Consider the following 14,116-nt stretch of genomic DNA (forward strand, 5'->3'; position numbering starts at 1 on the left):
AGCGAGATGGCATGCTTCTCCTCTCCCACCCCCATCAAGGAGACATACTCCTTTCCAGACACCCTCACACATGCCCTCCCAGGCCCGTCATGTCAAGGCTCACAACCACCGTCACGTACTCCCTCACAGTCATTGTCACGAATTGTGTCACATCCACGTTCACGTGCACAATCTCCCAATTATGACTCCACCCATAGTACAGAGTAGAGTAGACACCATAGTACGAAGAGTGGGAGTGGAGGATGCGGCGAGTGCTTTGGTGGGTTCAGTGGTAGGGCACACGGTGAAAAAGGAGTTAGAGGAGACAATGAGGATGAGGAGGAGGTGAGAGACATGTAGGCAATAATATACTATGATGTGATGGATAGGGGCGGGATAGTGATGGATACAAGGGGCAAAGAGGTAATGCAGTACATGCGTGGGGTAGTGTCAAATTTGTACAGAAATTATTTTATTAAATTCAATGATCAAAATAGTCGATTAGTTAGAAAGGTGATAGAGGCTATACATAGTCGGTACCCCAATCCCCCACATGTGGCATTCTCAGATGTATGGGAAAGGATGAAAATAAGGGAGATCTTAAGTAATAAAAGATCTCACCTTAAGAAACTTGTGTATGATGATCGGGCAAATTGGGAGGCAAGTAGCTATCCCATGGAGAAAATTGCCATTGCCCACAAACACGATTGAAAGAAGGCAAAGAAATGAGCAGAAGGTGGTGTGAAGAGCAGGCAACATGTGGAGGCACGATGCATCCAGATGGAGACCATTGGATCTTCGCATTTTGGATCTAGAGGTGTTGAGTCACGAGAGGTAGAGTTTGTAAGTATCTTATTACATTATTTAATTTTTTACTTAATTTATTGATTGTATGATTATTTTAATCTTATAGATTGTGTTGATTATGTTACAGTGATGGGTTATGGGGAGGAAGCCCACATCCCACGAAACTATGTATGCTCGCTAGCATAGTAGATGCGACATGTGTGCCCTCTTCAGAACACAGGGACGTATTACAGATGCATAGTTTGAGGAGGCCATGAGACCATACGGTCGATAGGTACTTGAAAAATCTAAATGAATGATTTAGGTTTATTAAATTTTTAATTACATATAGATATACTTATATATGATATCTTACTTGAATAGGCACAAGCTGCTATACTGCTCTTGCTCTTGCTCTACTCCTACTCCTATTCTGCACTACACATTAGACATGTATACTGATGTGAGCACATCTGATGCTGGAGGGAGTGGTTGGTCATCATTTGAGTCTGAGTAGTACTCAGACTCATAGTATCACATCCGTATTGTGGATGTGATTGTATATATATTTTTGAAACTGAAGCCATGGGTTTTTTTTGACAAACCAATTTGATTACATATATATTTGTTTATAATTTAAACCATGGGTTATTTCGACATATGGACTCCCTTGTATATATGTTTTTGCATAATGAAAGCCATGGATTTATTTTAGCACACCTTAAATTTTGATAGTATTGCATTCATGTTTGTCTTGAATCATGTATTGGTAATGTTTGCATTCCTGACATTCTTGATTCATGTCTTCACAATGCACAAAATGTTCTTTGTGGATGGTGCCATGCACCCAATTTTTTTTCTTAGAGAGTGCTATTTGGTGTTGGAATGCTAGAATAGCATTCAAGCACCAAGTAGCACTCTCTAGAATTTTTATTTTTGCTCTCTATTCAGATGTATATGTGTGTAAAGTCTATCAAGATCGCGTGTATAAGTGCGGTAGCTCTAGTGCGAATGCAAGTAATAGCACAACAACACTGGTAAAATGCATGTATACACCTATGTATAAGCGCATTTGTACTTTGTCATACACACGCTTTTACGTGCATGTCTATGGCCGCAATCATACACGCTGATGACACAGAAGACATATAGCTATATATGCCTTTATAGAGTGTCACACTTTCACATACAGACACAACACACCCAAAAATACCACACCTGAGAGTATCAACAATCTTTATTTCAAGTCTCTTTACAAAAAACTCAGTTTGAGCTTGGACACATTACACAAATCACCCCAAAAAAACTCTTCTAGTATGCTCCCACACAGGAGTTTATATCCGGCTCACAACTCAGCTCTATTTTATACATTTTTGGCATCAAAAGATCTCAAATTTCAGTGCCACAACAGGGCTATACAATTCAGTGTGAAGATAGTGGGAGAGAAGGAAGGAGTCTCACTTGCGGCTTTCTCACATACACAATCGGGGAATACACACAAAGGTGGAGGCTGAAAACAATTTTTCTCTTCCTAGTTGTGAAAGCCAAAAGAACTCAAGTACAAAGAAATAGAAGAACCCTATATGTGGGTCTCAAACCAAACTCAGCTAACTAAGGTGGCACATTAATTGAGCCACAACTAGAGTACATAAGGATAGATGTCATCCAGCTATTATTCATGGGCGGTGTACCAACCGCGTCTACAGCTAACGAGTCAGTGACATAAATGCACAACGGTCACCCTGGCATATCATGAGTGGAGCTCGATATCTCAACACTCCCCCTCAAGCTCAATCCCAATTCCTACACACCAAGCATGTCTCTGAACTTGCGTAGCTTCTTTGCACCCAATGCCTTCGTGAATATATCAACTACTTGATCCTCTGTGCTGACATAAACTAGATCAATAAGACCTAGTAAAACCTTCTCTCACACATAGTGATAATGCACCTCAATGTGCTTTGTTCTAGCATGATAGACTAGGTTATTTGCCAAGTGTATACTGCTCATGTTGTCACAATAATGACAACTGGCCCATCTATAGACTGATGCATATCATAAAGTAGCTTATGCAACCAAGGTACCTCACATGCAACCATTGCTACACCCCTGTACTTAGCCTCTATGCTTGACAAGGCAACTGTAGGCTATTTCTTACTGCTCCAAGTGACTGCAGCACTCCCAAAAGAGAACACATATCCACTGGTAGATTGTCTATCAGAAATACTACCAGCCCAATCAGCATCAGTGTATCCATGCAACTGTATCTTAACCCTAGTCTCATAAAATAGTACATACTGCAATGTGGACTTCACATACCTGAGTATGCGTCTAGCTGCATCCAAATGCGGTTTCCTTGGAGCCTGCATAAACTGACTTACCAATCCAACAGCATAGCTCAAATCTGGCTTGGTAATAGTCATATAAATCAAACTTCCTACTATGCGTCTGTACATAGTAGGGTCTTCCAAAAGCTCACCTGCATTTGCATTCAGCTTCACATTCTGCTCCAAAGGAACTGAAATAGGCTTACAACCTGTCATCCCATATTTGGACAGCATGTCCAATCCATACTGCCTCTGCAAGAACCGTATCCGTGTTGGTGATCTAATCACCTCAATGACCAAGAAATAATGCAGCTCTCCCAAATCCTTCATCTCAAACTTCTGCTTCAATAGCATTTTCACATGAAGGATATCTTCATCACTATCACCTGTGATGATCAAATCATCAACATAAATGACAAGCAGCATAATACCTTTCTCTATTTTTGTCACATAAAGTGAGAAATCTTCCTTGGAAATCTGAAAGACAATAGTGACAAGATACTATCCTATCTTGTTAGACCATGCTCTAGGTGCTTGCTTCAAGCCATACAAGGCTTTCTTCAACCTGCAAACAAACTCAGGATGAATAGCATGAACATAACCTGGTGGTTGCTCCATATAGACCTCTTTTTTCAAATCACCATGCAAGAAGGCATTCTTTACATCCATCTGATGTAAAGACCATCCCTTTGATGCAGCCATAGCAATGACTGCTCTTACAGTTGCCATCCTTGCAACCGGGCTGAATGTTTCTTCATAATCAATGCCATATATCTGTGCATACCCCTTGACAACTAATCTTGCCTTATATCTATTCACAGAACCATCTGCATTGTGCTACACTTTATAGACCCACTTACAGCCAATTGCATTCTTGTCAAAGGCACCAATTCCCATGTAGCATTTGCTTCCAAGGCATCCATTTCTTCATCCATGGCTTTCTCCCATTTTTCTTTTCCCATGGCTTGCTCAAAAGAAGTGGGTTCTGATTCCTGTATCAACTTGACCATATAGGCATAGTGAATGGCTATAAATCCATCATATTTCAGCCTATCCATAGGATATCTAGCTCTAGTAGACCTGCATGAAATAGGCTCACTTTCAGGTCCTCTCAAAACATCCTTGGTCTTTCTTACTCTAGGTGTAACAACAGAAGGAATACCCAACTCATCATCAATGCTCTGTTCTGAGCCACGGGATTCACCATCCACATAAGAGTGACCTGCATTCACATCAAACATGGGCTGATCTACCTTCTCTTTTCCTTTTCGTGATACTTGCATACCACTATCTACATTGCTTTGAGGAGATTCTCTTGATCTCAATCTACTTGTCCATGGCAAAGAATGTGAACCACTGCTAGAGGACACTCCAAGTCCACTAATATTTTGTGATTACTGTTGTGAATTTTGTGCAGCATTACCATTTTGTGCATCTACATCATCAATCACATTTACGGGTTTATACTAGCTGCTCATCTCATAAAAAACAACACCTCTGCTCATTGTAAACTTACGAGTAGAAGGGTTATAGCATCTGTACCCTTTCTGCTGCAGAGAATAACCAATAAAGATGCACTTCTCAGCTTTTGCATCCAACTTGGACCTCAACTCATCTGGCACATGAACATAGGCAATGCAACCAAAAATTTTCAAATGAGAAATATCTAGTTTCCTACCAGTATACCTCTCCTTTGGAGTCATGCCATGTATTGCTGCAATGGGAGTCCTGTTCATTATGTAGATTGCTATAGCAACTGCTTCAGCCCAATAAAAATTTGGCATTTTTTTTTCATTGAGCATGGCACGAGATACCTCTCCAATATGCCTGTTTTTCCTTTCTGCAAGTCCATTTTGCTGTGGCGTATGACTGCATGAATATTTCTGCTTAATGCCATGCTCCTACAAGAACCTTGCAAACACCTATGAGAGGTACTCTCCCCCTCCATTTGATCTTAGGCATTTTATTTACAGGCCTGTTTCTTTTTTAACCATAGCTTTAAAAGCTTTGAAATGCCCAAACACTTCACTTTTCTTTTTCATAAAATATACCCAAACTTTTCTGCTGTAGTCATCAATAAAAGTGACAAAATGATGACAACCTCCAATAGATGCAGCTTTAGTAGTCCAAACATCAGAGTGGATTAATTCCAATGGCTTCTTACTCTCTTGAATATGTCTAGGAAATGGTTTCCTTGCTTGTTTTCCAAATTGATAGGCTTCACATACCTTATGCATTTCTGCAACCTTGAATTTAGGCAATCCTGCAACAATATTTTGGGCCTGCATTGATTTAAGTCATTGTACATTAACATGACCAATGCGTTTATGCTAGATATCAATATCTGCAACTACACCGGTCCCATGTGTAAACATTGATGCACTCAATTCAGGCATGTGCGCATCCAATGTAAACATCCTACCCTTCTTCTTTTCTTTTGCTATCAAGCGACCTTTATTTTTCATATCCTCAATAAAGCATCCATGGGAATTAAATATGGCCTACAAGCCTTGCTCAACCATTTGACCAACAAAAACCAGGTTCTTGGTGATATTCCGGACATGAAATACATCTGACAGGTATTTCTTTTTTTCATCCTGCATAGACAAAGGAATTTTACCAATCTGCACAATAGGATGTGCAGTATCAGCACCAGTCTCCATAAATCCTGGTTTTTCCATTTTCCTTACATCTTGAATCCATTCTGAATGACCTGTCATGTGGTTTGATGCACCTGAGTCAACATACCACACATCTTTGCTTTCTTTTGCACTTGTCACAGAATCGGTCATGTGTTGCACCATAAACAGATACTCATTTCTGTCATCACTCTGTCTACTAGAAGATGCATAATTCCCTTGCTGCAATTTTCCATTCATGATGTCATTCTACTTTTTATAGCAGTCTTTAGCCATATGACCCATTTTACCACAATAGTAGCATTCAACATTGTTGTTTGAATTTTGACCTCTTTGCCATCCACCTCCCCCTGCCTCTAGAGTTACCACGTCCTCCTCCGTAGGACTGGCTTTCTTGAGTTTGCTGCATATTCTGATTTCTACCATGGCCTCCAGATCGGCCTCCTGTACCTCTATCTCTACGTCTTCCAGCATTTGAGTAGAAGAAGACAGTTTCTTTTGAAGTTCTTCCTGAAGAAGATGCACCACCATTTCTCTGCTCCTCAGAAATTAGAAGAGCAATCAACTCCTCCAAATCAGGAAATTTTTCACGAATAGAAATGGATGTCTAGAACTGTGCATAATCCTTTCTTAGACCATTCAAGGTCACAGAAACTAAATCATCATCTTCCACTAGCTTCCACTAGCAACCCAATGGAAGCAAGTGCATCTGCAATCTTCTTCACCTTCATGTGGTAGTCATTGATGCTCATACTTTCTCTCTACACATTGTGCAACTCCTGCTTGAGTTGCATTTTCCTGGCTTGCATATTTGTGCTATACATTTTTGCCAAAGTATCACATGCCTCGTTTGGCATACTTACATCCTGAATATGCACAATCATAGAATCTGAAATACTGATAGACATCTAGTCATAACCTTTTTGGCTCTCTCATGCCATCCTTTAAATGCCTCCATTTCCTGTTGATTGGGAGCATTAGGAAGAACTGGTTCTCCTTCATTTCTTGTAATGAAGTCCCAATATCCTTTTCCCATAAGGAAATTCATCATTCTAAACTTCCATGCTTGGAAATTGTTCTTGTCAAGCTTTTTAGTGACAATCTGTGAAAGAGAATCAGATGCCATTACAAAACACTGCACAAAAGCACAGCTTCAGCCTCATAAGAGCAAATCTGCAAAACTGACGAAAGTGGTATTTAACCACACAGTCACTTCCTATGATGATTTTGCATCAACAGGCAACAAGGATGATTTTGTAACTCCCAATATCTCTGCATACAAGCATACAATGCAATTTCTGCGGCAACTTTTCATCGACCTATAGAAAAGTGGTTGCATAGCAAAAACAAGGCCTTTTTTTGAGTGCGTGTGGAGAACTTCCGCCTCCAAAATGGGCCCTGAAATGGGCTCAAATCAGAAAAATTTAGTGACCGCATTGCGAAGGGCGTCTTAATCTGAGACAATGCACGCTTGCACTTTCTGGCTATGCTACCTGTAGAGATTTGCTCCCAAACTCGAAAATGGAAAGCAACACTGATCCTCTTACTAGGACACCGCGAACTTGGTTTGCTTTCTTGAGCTTCTTACCATGAACCAGCAGGCTCTGATACGATGTGAATATAGTGGGAGAGAAGGAAGGAGTCTCACTTGCGGCTTTCTCACATACACAATGGGGGAATACACACAAAGGTGGAGGCTGAAAATAGTTTTCCTCTTCTTAGTTGTGAAAGCCAAAAGAACTCAAGTACAAAGAAATAGAAGAACCCTATATGTGGGTCTCAAACCAAACTCAGCTAACTAAGGTGGCACACTAACTGAGCCACAACTAGAGTACATAAGGATAGTTGTCATCCAGCTATTATTCATGGGCGGTGTACCAACTGCATCTACAACTAATGAGTCAGTGACATAAATGCACAACGGTCATCTTGGCATATCATGAGTGGAGCTCGATATCTCAACATTCAGCTCCAAAACAATCCACAATACTTGCATATAATTGACTCCAGACTCCACAAAACTCCTCCTGTTTGACCCCTTCTACTACTGTTTCGTTGCAGCCAACTTAGAAATTCAGAAAACACCCCTTTTCATGTAGCTCATGGCTCGAACACCTCGAGGACACCTCCACAAAAATATAGCAAATCAAAACACCCAAAACAGATCTGAAATTCTTGAAATTCAGTAACTTTTCTGGCCAAAACCTCCTCTTGTGGCTTCTCCCATGGTCCACACAAAATCTAAACTGAAAATTCTTTAAGAACCCAGCAAAACATAGCCCAAAAACACGTGGAAGCAACTCGTTTTTGCTCAGGGTAGATTTTAGTAGCCTCCTACACGCTCTTTCTATAGGCCACCCTCTTTTTCTAGCTCTTGGCACCTGGGAAATATAAAAAAATAGCTCGTTTTTACCTTTCTTGCTCCCAAAAACCTCCAACCTGGCCCCAAAACTAGTCGCCCTACTTCTCCTAGCCTCTTGCCTCTGGAATCTTTAAAAATCACTTGTTCCTCGTGATGGAAATGCAATTCTTGACTCTCTCTTACTTCTTGCGGTGTGCTCTTAGCAAATTGAGCAACTCTTGCTCACAATCTGCTCTCCGGGCATCCATAGCAAGCTCCACAACTGGTCTCCTCTGCATCCACAGCTTCACAGCTCCTCCAAGCTCTCTTTCTTCAGGCGTGCTGAAAATGACTCCTCTCCTATTTTAACTCACTCTCTCTAGCATTATTCAGTAGGCAGGCTCTCCTACTGATATGTAGCACCCTGCATGCCCTCTCGTGGCTATGGAACTAACATCTAGGGCCTCCACCACCTTCCTTCTGATCTGGGAGTGACACACTGCCTGGATTGAAGCTCCTTCTGACATGTGGTAGTCTAGTCATAGCCCACAATCCAGTCATATGCCATTTCATCACCCAATCAGTGCCTTGTCACTGTATAGTCACACCCTCTTCCAGGAACTCAAAAACAGGGTTCTTAATAAATGTGCACTCTCTCTCTCTACTTTCTCTCTTTGCACCTATCTTGCACATTGAATTTTATCTTCCCTGTTATCCATAGCTGAGTGGATCTGAATATATATTCCAAATCCACACTCAGCGACCTTCACTGCTATGTATTCGGTAAATCTAGAAGATTCCCAGTAAAAGAAATTTTTCTACTTACTTCTACCTCTCTCTACCTTCTCTCTCTACTCCTTTTTTAGTTTTTTGCCAGAAAGCCTCAGATTCTTCACAAAAACCCTGTCAAACTACACATGGGTCTTTCCAACTTCTCTTCTATGTACAAATCTCTATTTACAGAATTATTTTACACATCTTTAGCAACCCCATTTGTCTGTTGAAACATTTATGTCCAGCAATTGTACAAATAGTGATGTGATATCTAAGTCTTCTTCTTTACTCTCATCTTTCTGACACTCATTGCATGCTTCACCATCTTCTTCTTTTATGGCTTACATCAGACGAGCAAAGTATTTCTTCAACCTGATTCCATTTACTCTTCTTTTATGCCTGTTTCCATCCAAATCTGTCAGTTGGTAGCTCCCATTTTAAAACTTTTTCTCCACTTTATACGGACCCTCCCATTTTGTCTGGAAAGCAGTATGAAATGTACTATCTAGCTTACTGTTATATCGAAGAACAAGATTGCCTTCCTCAATCCCTTTTTCTTTCATCTTCTCATTTTCTGCCTCCTGTCTCTTCATTTGCACTCTAGCATAGTGATCAAAAGCTAAATCTCTGTCCAACTGAATTGTCTGCAAGGCTAATAATCTCTCTTTGTAACAATCCACCGGCTCATACCCTTCTTCAGCCAAAAACTTCAAGGCTGGAATTTCCACATCCAGGGGCATGATTGCTTCTTTTCCATAAACCAAATGGAATGGAGAAAACTGTATGCTAGACTTCACTGCAACCCTGTATGCCCATAACACACGGTTCATTTCTACATCCTAATTCTTCATATGGCTTTCTGTCATCTTGGTCAGCATTAGCTTGAACTCTCCATTAAATCTTTCATTTAATCCATTACATTGAGGGTGATAGGGTGTGACATACTTATGATTGATTTTTAGCCTCCTGCATAGTAAATCAATCACTTTCCCTCGAAATCTAGGACCGTTATCTGATAGCAGCTCTAGTGGTATGTCAAATCTGCAGCATATATGCTCATATACAAAATTAGCAACTTCCTTACTATCCACCTTTTTTACTACCTTCACTTCAGCCCATTTTGTCAGATAGTCCACAGTAGTAAGCATATAACACTTCCCTCTAGCCATCCTGGGAATGGTCCAATTGCATCTATACCCCATCTTTCAAAAATATCATACACCAGCATTATATTTCTTGGCTCCATTTTTAGAGTTCTTCTTCCAATTCTTTGACACTCATGGTAGGACTTACACCAGTGTTGTACATCTTTTTGTATAGATGGCCACACATAGCCCTCCAAAAGTATCTTTTGTAATGTAATTCTGAATGCATAATGACCTCCACAGGCTCCTTCATGATTTGCAGATAAGACATGATATATTTCCTCCCTCTAGGGAACTCTCCACAATACTTTATCTGCTCCTTGCATATACAGTTCATCTCCAATCATCACATATTGCTTACTCTTCCTGATGAAATGATATTTTTGGGCTTTCTTTAACTCTCCAAGCAAACATCCTATAAGCAAGTAATCCACAATCTTTGACAAGTATTCTCTTCCTTTGAAGAGTGGCTCTTCAATCTTTGCAATCACTGAATCTTGGTCAATCACCTTCTGTATTAACTCATGCACTTCTTGATTATCTTCCCTTCGCACATGCTGAATATTCCATGCTATAAACTAACGTAGTAGCTTTTTAACTTTAGCCAAACACTCCTTCAATCTTGGATTTTTTACCTGCCAACTCCCCAGGACTTGTTTTACTACTAACAGAGAATCTCCCTTAATTATAAGTTTCTGAATTTCCTGTTTTAGAGAAGCATGTAGGCCTTCAAACAATGCTGCGTAAAGCTCTCTTTCTTTAGGTGTGCTGAAAATGACTCCTCTCTCCTGTTTCAACTCACTACCTTCAACCTTATTCAGTAGGCGGGCTCTCCTACTGACATGCAGCACTCTACATGCCCTCTGGTGGCTGTGGAACTGACATCCAGGGCCTCCACCACCTTCCTTCAGATCTGGGAGTGACACATTGCGTGGATTGAAGCTCCTTTTGACATGTGGCAGTGCAGTCATAGCCCCCAATCCAGTCATATGCCCTTGTAAAGTGGAGAGATATATAAGATCACAAATCTTATATATCTCTCCACTTATCAATAAGCCTGCACAATGCTTGATGGGATTCTTGAATGTCGTACATGGTGAGGTGGGGAAACTTCAATATAAAGGCTATGTACCAAGTGATCTTGCAAGAAGCATAACATATTTCTATGACTCATTTTATACCTTGCCCACTCAATCGAGGCAACATGGAAAGTTGGAACGTATTTCTTTGCCTGCACTTGATAGTCTTGAGTGGCCACTGCTTGATATAGAAGTGATAGAGTCATAGAGGACCAAAATGTTTAATGATATTAAATGTGCTATGAAGCCTAGCACTGGTGCAAGAAATGTCCACTTAAGTTTGTTTGTTCCAATTGCATGCTTTGTTGATTTATTTTTTTATTGTAAACAATTGAGAAAAACTAGAACAAATTTTATGTGCAAATATATAGACGAAGCCTCACTTGATAATATGGCTTCCATATAGAACTCCAGGGAATATGTTTACATTCAAGAATATGTTTACATGTAAGCTATTCTCAAAACTTTATATATAATATAACTTTTGAAGGCTAGTTTTGTATGTATATAATATATAAAACTCTCGGGAGTGTGGCCCTTGAATAGCTCACAACATCCAATTGCACGTGCTCCTCAATGTGACATGTATCATGCTATTTACTAAGTTTTGAACAGAAATCCAATAGGAAAATGGAGTTTCATTATTTTGACTATAAGCAATGCTTTCTTGCTTATGTTCAACTCGCATGATAGTCACACATACTATGCGTATTGGTCTAGGAATGTTTCAAGGCAATGCAATCTAGGAAGAATGAGGTTCAAACTAGCATCAGTGTAATCAATACAAATACACTGAATAATGAAGTTTGAATATCATAAATGAGAACTCAAAATTCATAGGTTCCATCATGGTATAGTAATAATGAATATGGATACTAAGATATACTATAACATATATCTAAAGTATGGGACCTAACTCAAAATTCATAGGTTCCATCACTTATATATTATAATTGAATAATAAATATATGTACAATAATAAACATTTAGTATTTAATTATTTGTAGCGATATTAAGTTATATCTTGATACTATAAGTATATTATTTTGTAATAGATATATCTTATAGTTATTTCATATTCATATAAATATGTAATATTTATAACTTATATGACCTACTATGAACGTGAGCCATAACTTTTATGTAATATCTTATTTATTATTTGTATAAATAACTAATAACAAATAATGTTTAATAAATAATAAATATAAGCTATATAAGTATATCTTAGTATATCATCACTCTTAGTATATGGATACTAAGATATATGTTCATATGCTACTAAATGAATACTCTAAATTTAACTATAACATATAACTATATGTTATAGTTAAATTTATATACATAGGAATATAGTTGCAGTATGTATAAAATGTATGATCCAAATTTATACATGCGTTCAAAAATGATACATTATTTGTTGGATATCTCCGAGGAAAAATGATATAAAACGCGTTCCTGCTATGGCTTCAATTTTGAACTATTGGAAATACCATTTTCCTTCTATTGAACATACTGTATATGCAGTCTACTTCATACTATTGGTCTAGGAACTCATGCATGACATGCAAGCTATTGATTTGAGCTTGAGGGGGAGTGTTGAGATATCAATCTCTACCCCTGATGTATATCTTGGGTGACTATCATTTATGTCACCATCTTGTGTTAGGTATACTTGTGGCATAGTTGGGATTGGGTTCACATATGAACCGTGTATTCTAGGGTTACACATATAGTGTATACCCATCTTTCATTGTATTATTGTTGTGTGCAAAAGTGAAGATAAGCTTCAGCCTCCAACCTTGTGTCCTCTCTCTTTTGTGCGTTGTGAAGAAAGTTGTTATCGAGTCTCCTACCTCTCTCCCTCATTCTTTACATGATCATCATCATCCTCCAATGCATTACCACTAGATGCATACCAACTGCTCATCTCATCAAAAATGACATCTCTGCTCACTCTAAACTCACCTGTAATAGGGTTATAGCAACGATATCCTTTCTACTCCAAAGAATATACAATTAAGATACATTTTTTAGCCTTTGGGTCAAGCTTCTTCCGCAACTCATCTAGCACATGAACATATGCAATACAGCCAAACACTTTCAAGTGTGACACATCAGGCTTCTTACCTATAAACCGTTCTTCAGGGGTCATTCCATGAATTGCAGTTGTGGGGGCTCTATTCATAATATATACAAAAATATGAATAGCTTCGAACCAAAGATGCTTAGGCATACTCTTTTTAGCTATCAAGGCCCGTGCAACTTCTGCAATATGCGTGTTTAACCTTCTATAATGCCATTTTGTTGTTGTTAGGCCTTAAATGTACACTTAGGACCTAGAACCTAAAATACATTTTGAACCATAGTTATATTGTGTGATCTGAAAGGGTGCATATGAATGGTTGTACCTGTTTTTGTAAGAAGAGGGCTGTGAGCCTATTTTTGTAAGAATCACATGTACGTAATGAAGTAGATGAAAAACAGCAATTTCAGTATAGATACGCTTCCCTCTATTTTCATGTCTTTTGAGAAAATATCTGTTCCGTAATAAAACAAAGCATTTATCTTTTGATAAGATGTGTTGAATATCGTGAAGCATGACACTGTGAGAATTGAAGATTAGATGTTACATGAAATCAAGTTTGAAGTTAAAACAGAAGTTGCGAGAATGATAATCTGTTTAAGGGGATTAGGGATTAAATAACGCCCTAACACTTGGCAATCCTACCAATACTCTTTGGGACACGGGCAAAGACAGACACGGGTATGTAGCATAGGCTACAAATGTGGAAAAGATAGAGCAACTGCTACCCCCTAAGCAATGGACATATGGTTGCAAGATTTTGTTATCGGAAAACAGAAACGCAAGAATGCGAAGAATTTGCAGTAACACTTTGTGAGGAATTTGCCAATTGGACAACAAAAGAAGAAGAACATCAAGCATTTGCTTCCGTTTTTTGTGAAGAGTTTAAACATTGGACAACACAACAGAAAGAGCAGGAGGCATATGCACGGAAGTTTCTAGAGACCCATTTTGAAGAAT

The 14,116-nt window shown here is 39.0% G+C and overlaps 1 pseudogene; it reads left to right on the forward strand.

Annotated features, from left to right (window-relative positions):
* The first annotated feature begins 381 nt into the window (after positions 1–381).
* On the forward strand, positions 382–1,060 carry LOC147902293 (uncharacterized; annotated as a pseudogene).
* Positions 1,061–14,116: the final 13,056 nt, after the last annotated feature.

Source organism: Dipteris shenzhenensis, chromosome 4 (assembly GCF_047967505.1).
Source record: "Dipteris shenzhenensis isolate YYH24624 ecotype China chromosome 4, Dip_SZ_1.0, whole genome shotgun sequence".
NCBI lineage: Eukaryota > Viridiplantae > Streptophyta > Polypodiopsida > Gleicheniales > Dipteridaceae > Dipteris > Dipteris shenzhenensis.